Source organism: Mesoplodon mirus (assembly GCF_964341445.2).
Source record: "Mesoplodon mirus genome assembly, chromosome: 3".
Lineage (NCBI taxonomy): Eukaryota > Metazoa > Chordata > Mammalia > Artiodactyla > Ziphiidae > Mesoplodon > Mesoplodon mirus.
In genome coordinates this window covers 14,857,444-14,870,373 of record NC_138978.1, presented here as the reverse complement: position 1 = coordinate 14,870,373, position 12,930 = coordinate 14,857,444, and the positions used below count along the sequence as shown (strand labels likewise).

The window sequence follows — 12,930 nt, the reverse complement described above, 5'->3', positions numbered from 1 at the left end:
AATACCAGCCCTCAATGAAGCAGGAGAGCAGTAACATCATGGGAGCCTGGCGTCTCCCATGAGACGTGAGGGAGCCCAAAGTCTGAGGATGGTTTCGGGTTAAGACATTTTCCTGCCCCACTGCGCCTGATCTCACATCTACACGCGGGACTTTGCTCTCGGCAGCTCCTCTGCAGCCGAGACGGGCGCTACGCACTGCAGGGAAGGATGTCCTCGTGCGACTCACGCCCAGGTCCCGTCCCTCTGGACCTATTTGCTCCCACGCTCCTGGGCAGGTCATGGGAATTAACCTTTAACGTTACCTCCAAACCCGCATTATGACCTAGTGATTCTGTCGTCCTTAAAGATGCATCTGACAGTGTGGAGGAAGGTCTAATAGAAAGAAAAATCAAATGACTGTTTGAGGTTGATCCAAGTCTGTGTCTGGAATTTTAATCTCAGGTTCCCCTGACAAGAAGCCACGGAGAGGTCCTGCCGGGAGAAGTGGGCTGGTGCTGTCCTAGGCCTGGGGGACCCGGCCACAGCTCCTCCCTGCCATGGGGCTGTCCACCACCAGGCTTTCCTTAAATCTCCCTCCTGAAGTGCCCCGTGACCTCAGCTCTCGAAAATCAAGGGGCTTCCCCAGCTTTGTGCTGATGACCTCTCAGTGGCATTTGGCCTCCGGGAACCCTTGTGACACCCTCCTCCTCCTCCTTGCCACCCCTGGAGAAATAACTCAGGACCAGGTACTGACACTGTTTACACAGGCCTGCAGAGCACAGCTGCGCCGGAGACCTGAGTGAGACCCAACACATAAACACTTCCCCTCTCTGGATCTGATCAAATGGCATGGGCTCTGCCCACCAGGCTCCTTATTTCTCCCTCACTGGTGGGTGGGCCAGGGTTTCCCTCTGAGGAGTAGGGAAGCAGTGGGGGGTTGGTAGGAGGCAAGTGCCTAAACAGAAGTGGAAGTACAGTGATTGATAGTATTAATAGCTACCATTCTTTGAGTGATGATTCTGGGTCAAACACTTGAGTGTACATGATCTCTAATCTTCACAGCCATCCTTTAAAGAAGGTAGGTATTGTGCCAGTAAGTAGCCCAGCCAGGCTGCAAAGCCTGCACTCCTCACTCCTCTGCGCTGCCCCAGGACTGAAGCGCTAATGAAAACATTTTGTAAAAAAGACTCAGGGAGACTCCCCTCGTGGCGCAGTGGTTGAGAGTCCACCTGCCGATGCAGGGGACACGGGTTCGTGCCCAGGTCCAGGAAGATCCCACATGCCGTGGAGTGGCTAGGCCCGTGAGCCATGGCCGCTGAGCCTGCGCATCTGGAGCCTGCGCGTCCGGAGCCTGTGCTCCACAACGGAAAAAAACTCTGGGATCTGAGGGTGACCATGAGGTAAGTGTGAGTGAACACTGTAACAGGGCTTTTCCAAAAGCCATTTGGGACACATCGATAGAAGTACAACATCTTCGAGGGAGAGAAGAGTCCTGCTCTAGGCCACTAAATGCTGGAGAACTGTGTCCAGTTTTGCCTACAAAAACTTTAGGAAGAAAACAGGTGATGGGTTGCAAACTCAGATGCCTACAGGGGCTCAACAGTTACCCAAAGTGAGGTGGGTTGTGTGTCATGCAATAGGGAATGGCGAGGACTGTGGCAAACTTCTGCTACTTGGTTCCACTCTGGCCCGTTTTTGCCAAGTGGAAAGGAGGGCCAGGTTTCCCAACTTTTCAAGAGAGGATGGAAATCTGGAGTTTTCAGTCTATTTTACGAATTCAAGATAAAACACTCTAGGACCAAACGTAACATGTCTGCAGGCCCTTTTCAGCCAGTGAGCTGCCCATCTGTGACTTCTGGAGCACAGAGCAGCTCAGAGGAGCGGAACAAGGCCATGCTCCAGGATTGTGAATGGCATTTGGGTCTGGAGAGGTGCCTCTATTTTCAAGCATCTATAAAAGGTTATTCTGTGGAAGAGAAAGTATTCAATAGACGGGTCTTGCAGGAGCCCGGGGGGCGGGTGGAGGATTGAAACCCTTCTGGGAGAAAGTCTGAGTCAATTCAACCTAAAGGAAGAATGTTCTGCCAGCCCAAGGCATCAACACTGGGATGGACTGCCCTGGGCTGCAGAAAATTCCTTGGTGGTGGAGCTGAAGGCTGGATGATTTTAGGATGCTGTTGGAGGATACACGCAGCCCTGAAGTCCCACGATTCTGTAATTCCTCCATTTTTGGGATTTGGCATACAATCTCTGCGCAGAAAGTGCTCATGTCACCAATCCCAACTTGTTCCCTATCTAAGGCTGTATTTTACGCTGTTTACAATTTTTCCAATTGTGAAGGCTACAGCTCTAGGGTTCTCTCCTAGAGTCCCCCTTGCTTCTTCCCAGACTAGCTGAGCCCTCCCAAGGACAAATCACTCTAGGAAACTCCGCCACGCGCTTCTCCCCATCATCTGCGGTTCTAAACTTCTTCCATTTGGCCCTCAAGCCGGATTTGGGCTGGAACCAACTATCTCCCCGTGCTGCATACCTCCTTCTGGCGGTTTAAGCGATTCTCCAGCTCTTGGACTTTGCTCTGTTCTTCTTCTAATGCTTCCTTCGCTCTGCTTTTCTCCTGAGAAATGGTTTCCTCCAAAGCCTGAAAGTCATGACGGTTGTTTAATAGACATGGTTACCATAGTAGGAATCTGGACTCTGTGCCAGGCACTGCACGGATTAACTCTTTCACTTCTCGCAACCACCCCACAGAAAACTGTGGGCAGTATACTTAGGGGCTAAGAGTACGGGGTCTGGAGTCGGCAGGCCCAAATTAGAGCCCCCGGTTGATCCTTCCTAGATGTATAGTCTTGGGCAAGTGAGAAGCTTTAGAAGCCTCAGTTTCCCGATCTGTACAATGGGGACAGTCATAGTGCTTCCTGCATTGGGTTGATGTGAGGAGCAGATGAGATGATGAACATGAAATACTTGTCACATGATAACTATTCACTAGTAAAGATCAATCATTTCTTCTGTCATTTCGACTTTGCAAAGGAGGAAACAGGCTTAGAGAGATTAAGGAATCTGCTCAGTTTACTAGTAAATCATATCAACAGGAGTTTGAACCCTGGTCCCTTTGACCCTAGAGACAGGAGTTGGCAAGCTATGGCAACTGGGCCAAATCTGGCCCGCTGCCTGCTTTTTTTTTTTTTTTTTTGCAGTACGCGGGCCTCTCACTGTTGTGGCCTCTCCCGTTGCGGAGCACAGGCTCTGGATGCGCAGGCTCAGCGGCCATGGCTCACGGGCCCAGCCACTCCGCGGCATGTGGGATCTTCCCGGACCGGGGCACGAACCCGTGTCCCCTGCATCGGCAGGCGGACTCTCAACCACTGCGCCACCAGGGAAGCCCCTGCCTGCCTTTTTGTAAATAAAGTTTTATTGGCATCCCTCCATGCTCATCATGGGTTGCCTACAACTGCCTCTGCCCTGCAACAACAGAGCTGAGAAGCCACAACAGAGACCATACGACCCGCAAAACTGAAAATAGATACTATCTGGCTCTTCATGGAAAAAGTTTGCTGCTCCCTGATTTAAACCATTAGTGTGTGCACAAATCAGAGGACTGCTGCTAACAGATCATAATAAAAAGAAGAATGTTAGCTCCATAAGGGAACCTAGAATTTCTTACCATTGAAACAGAGTCCTCAGACAAGTTAGGACTCATGAGGAGTTCAATTAATGAATTCTGACAAACAGATTTTTAGAAAGGGTGGGGGTGATGGTGTCATGTGGTATGAGGGAGGTTCATTTAAAATTGGGGCACCTGGCACTCGAGTCTGGAACAGTACTTTCAGATGAGTCCCTGGGGTCAAGCTGATCCATGTGCGTGTCTGGGGAAGGATGACCCTCGACAGGACAACAGTGGACATGAGCAGTGGCGTTCTGTCTTGGGGGGTCCCCGGCATTGTGTCCCCCTCTGCATGGGCTGGTGTGCGCTCTGAGGTTTGTTGTGATTAAAGGGGGGTTGATGTCAGCCCTTGAAACCCTGTATCTGTTGGAATCGATGTTACAAATGGGCATCTGGGAGGCCCAGGCCGGTGCCCAAGGTGATGTTGAACATGCTGGGGCTGCAATACTGTACATCCACAGTGGGAAGAAGTCAAACCAAAGTTAAAACTAAAATAAGACATTTGGCAAGGGAGAAGTTAATCAGAGAGGAGGGAGGAAACAGGTGGAGAGTCTGGTGAAGATTTTGAAGATTTCTAGGTTCTTTCTGGTTTTATTTCCCTCTCGGTGGAATGGCACTGGCTTTTTCTATGTCTAATTGCCCTTCTGGAGGGAGCTGCCTTGATTTAAGGCTGTTGTTAATAGTACCTTTATGTGGCTCACAGGTGATTTTGGTCAGGTGGTTCTTCCTTTTTAATCTTTTATTTCACAAAAGGCAGAAAGGCAGAGAAAGAGGCAAACAGGAGAAGAGGTAGCGGGGCATGAGCTAGAGGATGAAAGGGAACAGGCAGAGGTCTTTGCCTCTTGGAGAGGTCTGGAGAGTGAGGGTGTGTGACAGAGATGGAGGGTCCAAGCAGGAAGTCACCAAGCTTCTCCTGGTGAAGGTGGAGGAAACGGCAGGTCCAGTCCTTCTCAGGGGAAGAAAGGAGGTGCTGCGGGGGGAGTTGGGGTCCGGCGGATCTGGTGCTGCTGTCTTGAGGGGGGTGGAGGAGGGGCAGCACGCAGTGGCCGTCCACCGTGGCTGCACATTGGAACCACCAGGGAGAGCTTACCAATCCCAGTGCCTGAGCCACACCCTCACCCCAGTCAGGTCAGAACCTGGGGGTGGGGTGGGGGAGGGGTACAAGGCATTAGTATTTTTTAATCTCTTAGGTGACAAAAGTGCAGACAAAGTCATGAGCCACTGATGTAGGATGAGGGCAACCAAGGTAGTTATATTCATGGCAGTTCCCTGAATATCAGAAAGGGCCAACTCAAGGACAAGGATGAGAATCAGCCTGTTATGTGCAGTTTCCTGGCTTTCTCCTGAGATTCTGATTCAGTGGGTCTGGGGTGGGACCCAAGAAGCTGTATTTTTCACCAGCGCCCAGGTGGTTCTTTTTTTTTTTTTTTTTTTTTTTTTTTGCGGTACGCGGACCTCTCACTGTCGTGGCCTCTCCCGTTGCGGAGCACAGGCTCCGGACACGCGGGCTCAGCGGCCATGGCTCACGGGCCCAGCCGCTCCGCGGAATGTGGGATCTTCCCTGACCGGGGCATGAACCGGTGTCCCCTGCATCGGCAGGCAGACTCTCAACCACTGCGCCACCAGAGAAGCCCCAGGTGGTTCTTATCGGCCAACTTGGGGAAAAGCTTCTTCTAAGACTTTGTGGCTGAAAATGTAGTCTGCAGAGCTGTGCTATCGGTACCAGCTGGGAGCTGTTCAGAAATGCAGAATCCCAGGCTCCCCCCACCCGAGACCTGCTGAGTCAGAATCTGCATTTTAACAACATCCCCATATGATCCGTGGACACCTTTGAGTTGAGAGGCGTCACTGTAAAGTATCCTCTAATTGGCTGGTTTCTGGAAAAGTAAGTAGCCGTTTTGGCCATGTGTTTCCCCTGATATGCATGAAGAGAAAGCAAAAGACTGAAATACAATTGGTTGGTCTTGCACACACTTAGACACAAACCAGGACCCGCAGTAACGACTGGGATTTGTATCAATAAAATCAGCTGCGGTATATAAACAAAGTACCATTTCTAGACATTTCAATAACCTTGCCTCTTCAAGTTGATCTTCAAGTTGATCTCTGAGTTTTAGGATTCAAGCTTCATATTAATTCCTCCTACATCATTCACCCTCTTTAATTAATTTAGTTCCCAACAAGGAGTTGCTGAGATTTCTCCATCTAAGTACGCGCCCTCTGTTTCTCATAGGAAAGCCCATTTCATCAGTTTCCAGTAGTAAAGAGAAGGACGGGGACCACCTTACCGATTTCTCTTCCATTAGCCGCTTGACTCTGGCTTTCAGCTTCTCCTCTTGCTGTAGCCTTTCCTCGGTCAGCTTCTCCTTCTCTGCCAGATGCTGCCGTAACTCTTCTTGCAGCAAATACTGCTGAGTTTCCCGAGAACTGTTGATCTTCATCTGAAATGAGGGGAAGGGGAACTGCAGCTGATGGGGGACAGGACTAACGCAGGAGTCATTTCCACTACCTTTGGGGGCGGGACAAAGGTTCACGAAACTTTCTTCAAAACACAGAAAAATGATGCTTAGCTTAGTAACTAATAGCGAAGTAGTAGAGCATCGTGGTTAAGAGCTCAGACTCTAGATCTAGATAGAATCTCAGCTCTAGTTCTTTCTAGACACTTCTTCGTATAGAAAATGAGGTTAATACTAGTATCTACCTCTTAGAGTTGTAAGAATGAGATAATGATGGAAAGCTTTTAGCACAGTGTTTAGCACATAGTAGGTGCTCAGTAAATGGTACTTAGACTTATTTGTAATTATTTGCTGAGTGTAAGAGAAAAAGCAGTGAGCTAGGGCTAGAAGGCCTGAGCTTTTGTCTTGATGCTTCCACCAACTAGCTGTGTGATGTTGAAACAGTCACCTAGCTTCTGAATGTCATTGTCCATCTCTGTAAAATAAGGAGAATGGACGAGATCAGAGGTTGGCAAACTACTGTCTGCAGGCCAAATATGGGCCACTGCCCATTTTTATAAATAAAATTTTATTGGAACAGAGCATGACTGTCACGCCCATTCATTTATGTATGTCTATGGCTGCCTTTGCTCTACAACAGCTGGTCAGATAGGTGTGGCAGAGGCTGTATGTCCTGCAAAGCCTAAAATATTTACCATCTGGCCCTTTACAGAAGAAGTTTGCTGACCCCTGGACTAGATGGTCTTTGGGGTTGATTGTAATGGTGGTCCCAATATTTCACCCTTCCTCTATTCATATCTTTGGCTCTGTAACTTGCAGTGCCCACCCATATCCTGCCCCCGGCACTGAACTCAGTCATGTGACTTGCTCTGGCCAATGGGATGTTGGCAGACATAACACAAGCAGAGGATTGAAAAGCACTCCATGATTGGGCCTGCTTTCTCTTCCCGATTTCTGCTTCCTCTGCTAGCGCCCAGGCCAGCCTGCTGGAGGATCAGAGACACGTGGAACACGTGGAACAGAGCACAGCTGCTCCAGCTGAGGCCAGCCTATATCGACCAAGGTCCAGCCAACACCCAGACACGTGAGCAAGCCCATCCAAGACCAGCGGACCCACCTAGCGGCTGGCCCCAGATGTGTGATCAGTAGACAATAACTGTGGAACACTGCTAAAAGTGTTATGGTTGTTTATTATACAGTATTAATACGGCAATAGCTACCAGAGAGATACAATCCCTAAGGATAATTTTGCCTCTAAAATGTTGACATTATGTAACTTTTGGGAATTCTGCTGCCTATACTGTGGCTAGCTATACTTCTTCCACTGCATTTAATAAACAATTGTAAAGATCTGATGGCATTTCATTTTTTCTGGTTTTTGACAGAGGAAAACAAGCCTCCTTGCCCTCCTGGGAGATCTCAGCCACCCTGTCTGAAGCATTTCGTGTGCAAATGGAGGTATCATTTCACCTTCTGGAGGATGTGTGCTGACTACCTAACAGAGGAGAAGCAGAGTTCAAATGCTTAGGGCTAGGTAAATTCTAAGGAGGAGCTGAAAAGAACTTTTGAAGTTCAAAGATTACCTGAAGTTCCTGGGTCTGGCTTGTAATTTTTTTATAATGTTCCAGAAGGTATTTCAGATACAAAGACAATCCTTAAAGAGAGAAGCAAGAAGAAGGTAAGTATCAATTCAATTCACTTCCTTTGCTCTCTGAATAATGTCTTCACAGAGCTGGCCGACAGGTGGGTGAGGGTGACGCTGCCCTCCCATCAAGGTAACGGGAGTTGCCATCCACCTTGTGTTTTTAAAATTGTTGATCAGCTTCGGTTGGGCTCAAATCCAAGTTTCTTTTTGTGGGTGGACAATAAAAACCATCTGCAGAGCTCCTGTCGACTAAGTGTCTCCCGTGTGCAGCACTGTGAGCTGAGCAGGGGATGATATGAAGCCATTCAGTGTGACAGACAAGGTCTGAGTGCCTGGGAGGAAACAGGCAGGGACTCCAGGTGGTGTGGAAATGATGGGTGGAGGAGTGGGGACGTGTGAGGGTCCCAGGGGAGGCACCATCACTCACCTGGAGTGATCACTGCTTGGCTGAGGCCCCACTGGGCGTGGGCACGCGTGGGTATGCAGAGTTGGAGGGGATGGCGTGTCAGAATGGAAGATGTGGTTGGGTGAATGATGCCTCCCCCCCAAAGATGTCTGGGTCCTAATCCTTAGAGCCTATGAACATTACCTAACAGGGCAGAAGGACCTTTGCAGATGTGATGAAGGTAAGGATCTTGAGATGGGGGCTTATCCTGGATTAGCTGGGTGGACCCAATATAGTCGCATGGGTTCTTACAAGAAGCAGACACAGGGAGTCTGACTACAGACAGACAGAGACGGTGATGTGACAGAAGCAGAGAGTTGAAGGTTCTCCTCTGCCATGAGCCAAGGAAAGCGGGGAATTTTTATTTCCTCGCCTTTTCCAGTCTAGAGACTAGAAAAGGCAAGGAGACGGATTCTTTCCTAGAACCTCCAGAAGGAACCAGCCCCTTGCCTTTACCTTAGCGCAACTGATTTTGGACCTTTGGCCTCCAGAACTGTAAAAGAATAAATATGAGTTGTGTTAAGCCCCTAAGTTTGTGGTAATTTGTTAGAACAGCCATAGGAAACTAATATGGGGGGGTGAAGGCAGGAGGTAGGATGAGAGGTGGGGAAATGCAGTGCATGTTCTGGAAGAGCTTAATTGGGGTAGAGCAGATGATGGGGGAGGGGAGGAGTAGAGGGAAGAGTCGGGATGGAAAGCTGAGTTCAGTTTGTGGCCAGCCTAGAACAGTAGCCTAAAGAGTATAAACTTGAGTTAAACATCACTGAAATGCATTTCAAGGTCTTAGTGGGACAGGAGTACAAGCAGTAGAAAAGGAGCTAAAGAAGCAGTGGTCCCAGTGAAGATGCACCAGCTTGAAGCGCATGTTTCATGACGAAGGAGAAAGATGGAGTGGGAGGCTTTAGACGCTGAAGAAGGAGGTCGTGATTCAGGAGCTTGTGCACAAGGTGGTCTGGGAGGGAGAGAGAAGGGGAGACTCAGGGAGGGAAGAGCTGCATTTGGAAAGAGAACGTAGTGAGGGAAGATGGAGGGAAAGGAGGAAAGATAGGTGCGGAGAGAGACAGGAGGGGAGCTGAACAGGCTCGTGCCTGGGCCCTTGACCCCTGACAATGCCACTTGCTGAGAATTTCCAGCTTGGAAGAGTGAGAATAATATTATAATAATAGCTATTCAGTATTAACCACTTGTCGTGTGCCAGGCAACATGCTAGGAGTTTAACACGTGATATTTTCTGATCATTACAAACAGCCCAGCAAGGAAATGTGTTTGCATTTATAGGTGAGACACAGACGCTCAGCAAGGTTAAGCTATGGAGCTGGTAAGCAGTAGGATCAGAATTCAGACCTAGGTCTGTCATTCTCTTTTCAGAGAGACTAGAGGCTGGAGAGTGAAGGGCTGGGCTGGCTGATGTGAAGGGTGCGTGAGGAGAGGGGCGCTGGGCGGATCCCGAGATGGCAGAGATGGGTGATGCGGACTTGGGCTGTTGGAAAGAGGGATTTTCTTCTTTGGGAGAAGAAGCAATTCTTGATTATAGTTCTGGTTACAAAAGTTACACATGCCTGTTACACAAATCCAAACGGGCAGAAACCCATAAAGTGGAAAGTGTCCCCCCGCTGTATCCTCAGTGGCTGGCACACAGTAGGGCTGCAATAAATAGTTGTTGAACGACTGAGTGAAAGTCAAGGCTCACGCAGTCTCATCATGCTGGGATAATACTCTCAACACTTTTATGTCTTTTCCTCCAGATTTCTCCTGTAGTCGGATATTGGCATTTGAAAAAAAAAAAAGAAATAAAAGGGGAGAACACTGTGCATATTGTATTACAACTTTCTATTTTTTTCACATAAAAATACTGCGTATCTTGGATATCTGAGAAAGAGCGATTTTCCATGTATGCAGGGAATCCTTTTATTTGCAACAAAGTCTTGCAGAAATAGACACAATCAACTGAGCTTGCAAAGATAAATGTAAAAAGTCCTTTCTTTCCCTTATCAAAAGAAGCTGAGAAACCAGGCAGGACGAGAGGGGAGCTAACTTTTAAGGTCCTCCTTAGCTGTTTCCTGTCTTCCAGTGGGACCACACAGTAACCCTTCACGAGTCAGATTTTTTTTTTTTAGGTCACAGCTTTTTTATTTTTTAATTGAGATATAGTCGATGTAAAATATTGTGTTTCAGGTGTACAACATAGTGATTCACAATTTTTAAAGGTTATATTTTAGTTCCCCAACCAGGGACTGAACCTGGGCCATAGCAGTGAAAGCATAAACTCCTATCCACTGGACCGCCAGGGAATTCCCTACTGCATCTTCTTTATCCACTCATCTGTTGATGGGCACTTAGGTTGCTTTCATGTCTTGGCTATCGTAAATAATGCTGCTATGAACATTGGGGTGCATGTATCTTTTTGAATTAGTGTTTTTCATTTTGGGGGAATAAATACCCAGGAGTGGAATTGCTGGATCATATGGTAGTTCTATTTTTAGTGTTTTGAGAAACCTTCAAACTCTTTTCCGTAGTGGCCACACCAATTTACATTCCCACCAACAGTGTACAAGGGTTCCCTTTTCTCCATATCCTCGCCAACACTTGTTATTTGTGTTCTTTTTGGTGATGGCCATTCTGACAGGTGTTAGGTGATATCTTAACCAATCAGATCTTTAGTAGTGACCCCAATCTCCTGGGCTGCTCATGACATGATTCAACAATAGTTACTCAACCTGGATTTCCCTGAGGGATTTATTCCACGATTTTACAGACCTATCTCGTTATGTGCGTTTTATCCCTTAGGACAATATTTTAAAAGGCAGGTAGTATGGTGGTTCAGAGCAGGGGCTTTGAGGTCAGAGGGACCTGGATGGAGTCCCAGCTTTACCACTCGGCAGCTAGGAAATGCAGCAAATTGTCAAGAGCCGAGGAAGAAGGCCTGGGAAGAGAACTGAGTGCTCACGGCTAAGAAAATCTGACTAGCTGTCAAATAGAGATGCGGGAGGGGTCACAGGTAAAGGCACCTCGGCGTGAGTAAATCAAGCTGCCCTGCCTGTCCGCATACCCATCTGCTTGCCATCCACATTTAGTTCACATTCAATCAACAAGTATTCAAGGCTGATGCGGATGGCAGCTACCGTTTACTAAGGCTTATGTGTGACCCCATGATTTGGGTACCACATCGTTTAATCCTCACAACTACCTGGTGAGACCCTAACCCCATTTTATAACCAAGTAAACAGAGGCACACAGAAGTCGAGACCTGCTCGCACAATGAGTAAGTGCACACTGGAGAGTCACACCTTAGCAGCTGGTCTCCAAAGCCTGAACTCAGACTTATTCGCTCTAATGCAAATGGGGCTTTGCTGGGGCGAGGCCCGCGGCGCGCATCTGACATCTTTCACTCCAGGGAATGAAACTCTCAGGTTTGTCTCTGTTCAAGTTAACGACAGAACCTGTCCTCTAGGAACTGGGCATGTACCTGGTACCCCTCTGGATCTTCGGAGCGCATGTGGGGTCACAGAAAAAACACAAGTGCCAGGATCACAATGACCTCAGTTTGAGTCCTGACCCTACCATGTACCAGCTGTGTGACTTTGAGCAAGTTTCTTAATGTTATTGATACTCAGTTTCCTTACTTGCAAAATAAAGACAACAATAGTACCTGGCTCATTGGGCTGTTGGAAGATGAAAGTACACAGTACATGTAAAACAACTAACACAGTGACAAGTACTCAGGAGGAGTTAAACCAACCATGGCTCCTACCCTCCTCTTAGGAACTGTGAACACAGAAGGCTCTTAGGACTGTTTGTGTATGGTGATGAGTGACTGGGGGATCCCCTGCTGGCCTCAGTAATGGGAAGTACCTTGAATCACTTATCATGGTGGACTAACACATAAAAAGTTTTTGAGCCAGTTTCTTTTTTCTTTTTTTTATTTTTGCGGTACGTGGGCCTCTCACTGTTGTGGCCTCTCCCGTTGCGGAGCACAGGCTCCGGATGCACAGGCTCAGCAGCCATGGCTCACGGGTCCAGCCGCTCCACGGCATGTGGGATCTTCCCGGACCGGGGCACGAACCCGTGTCCCCTGCATTGGCAGGCGGACTCTCAACCACTGTGCCACCAGGGAAGCCCCTGATGGCTTAATTTTGCAACCCATGTTTCTTTACGGTAATGTATGACTAGATTTAGAGACAGAGGCTTCAGTGACTCCTGAAGCCTGGGGAGGGGACAGTGCACACATTGCTTGGCCCCGCTATTACTAGGATAGAGATCGTGGTCTTTCCTTGTTTTAGTTCTGATTTTGAAGAACAGCTAGAACTGTGGGCCACATTTCTCCTGGTTTCACGCAGACTCAGACTCTGCCATGATTACAACGACAGTTATACAGGGGTTGGGGAGGGGCTGGGTTGCCGGGAGAAATGCGGTGCCCCTCTTCTCTATGCTATCTGTGAGGGGCAGGCACGTACAGAAAAGTTAATCTTGATTTTGCCTTTCTTTTTAAAGACGTTTAAAAGAAATTCACACCACCTTCTGGATTACCTTAGACATATCCTGGCTGGGGTTGCTTAATCACCAGAGTTGAAAATCACTCCTCTATTCTCATTCATTATTGTAAGAATGTCAAGTTTGTGCAGCCTCTCTGGAGAGCGCTTTAGCAAGAAGGATCAACGATAAATGTTGGAGTTTCCCAGGTGTGGCCCTGGGCTCTCCCTTCTCATGCAATACTTTCTTCCTAGTGATACCATTCACACGT

General features: G+C 48.2%; 1 pseudogene across 1 annotated transcript in view; it reads right to left on the bottom strand.

The window, feature by feature from the left end:
- The window catches only part of LOC309801354 (forkhead-associated domain-containing protein 1-like), a 129,340-nt pseudogene that overhangs the window by 36,795 nt on the left and 79,615 nt on the right, over positions 1 to 12,930 (bottom strand). Inside the window, exons 14-16 of the transcript in view lie at positions 7,683 to 7,753; positions 5,932 to 6,084; positions 2,510 to 2,617 (exon numbers count right to left, since the gene is read on the bottom strand). The product of the transcript in view is annotated as a forkhead-associated domain-containing protein 1-like (transcript). The remainder of the gene's footprint in view (positions 1 to 2,509; positions 2,618 to 5,931; positions 6,085 to 7,682; positions 7,754 to 12,930) is intronic.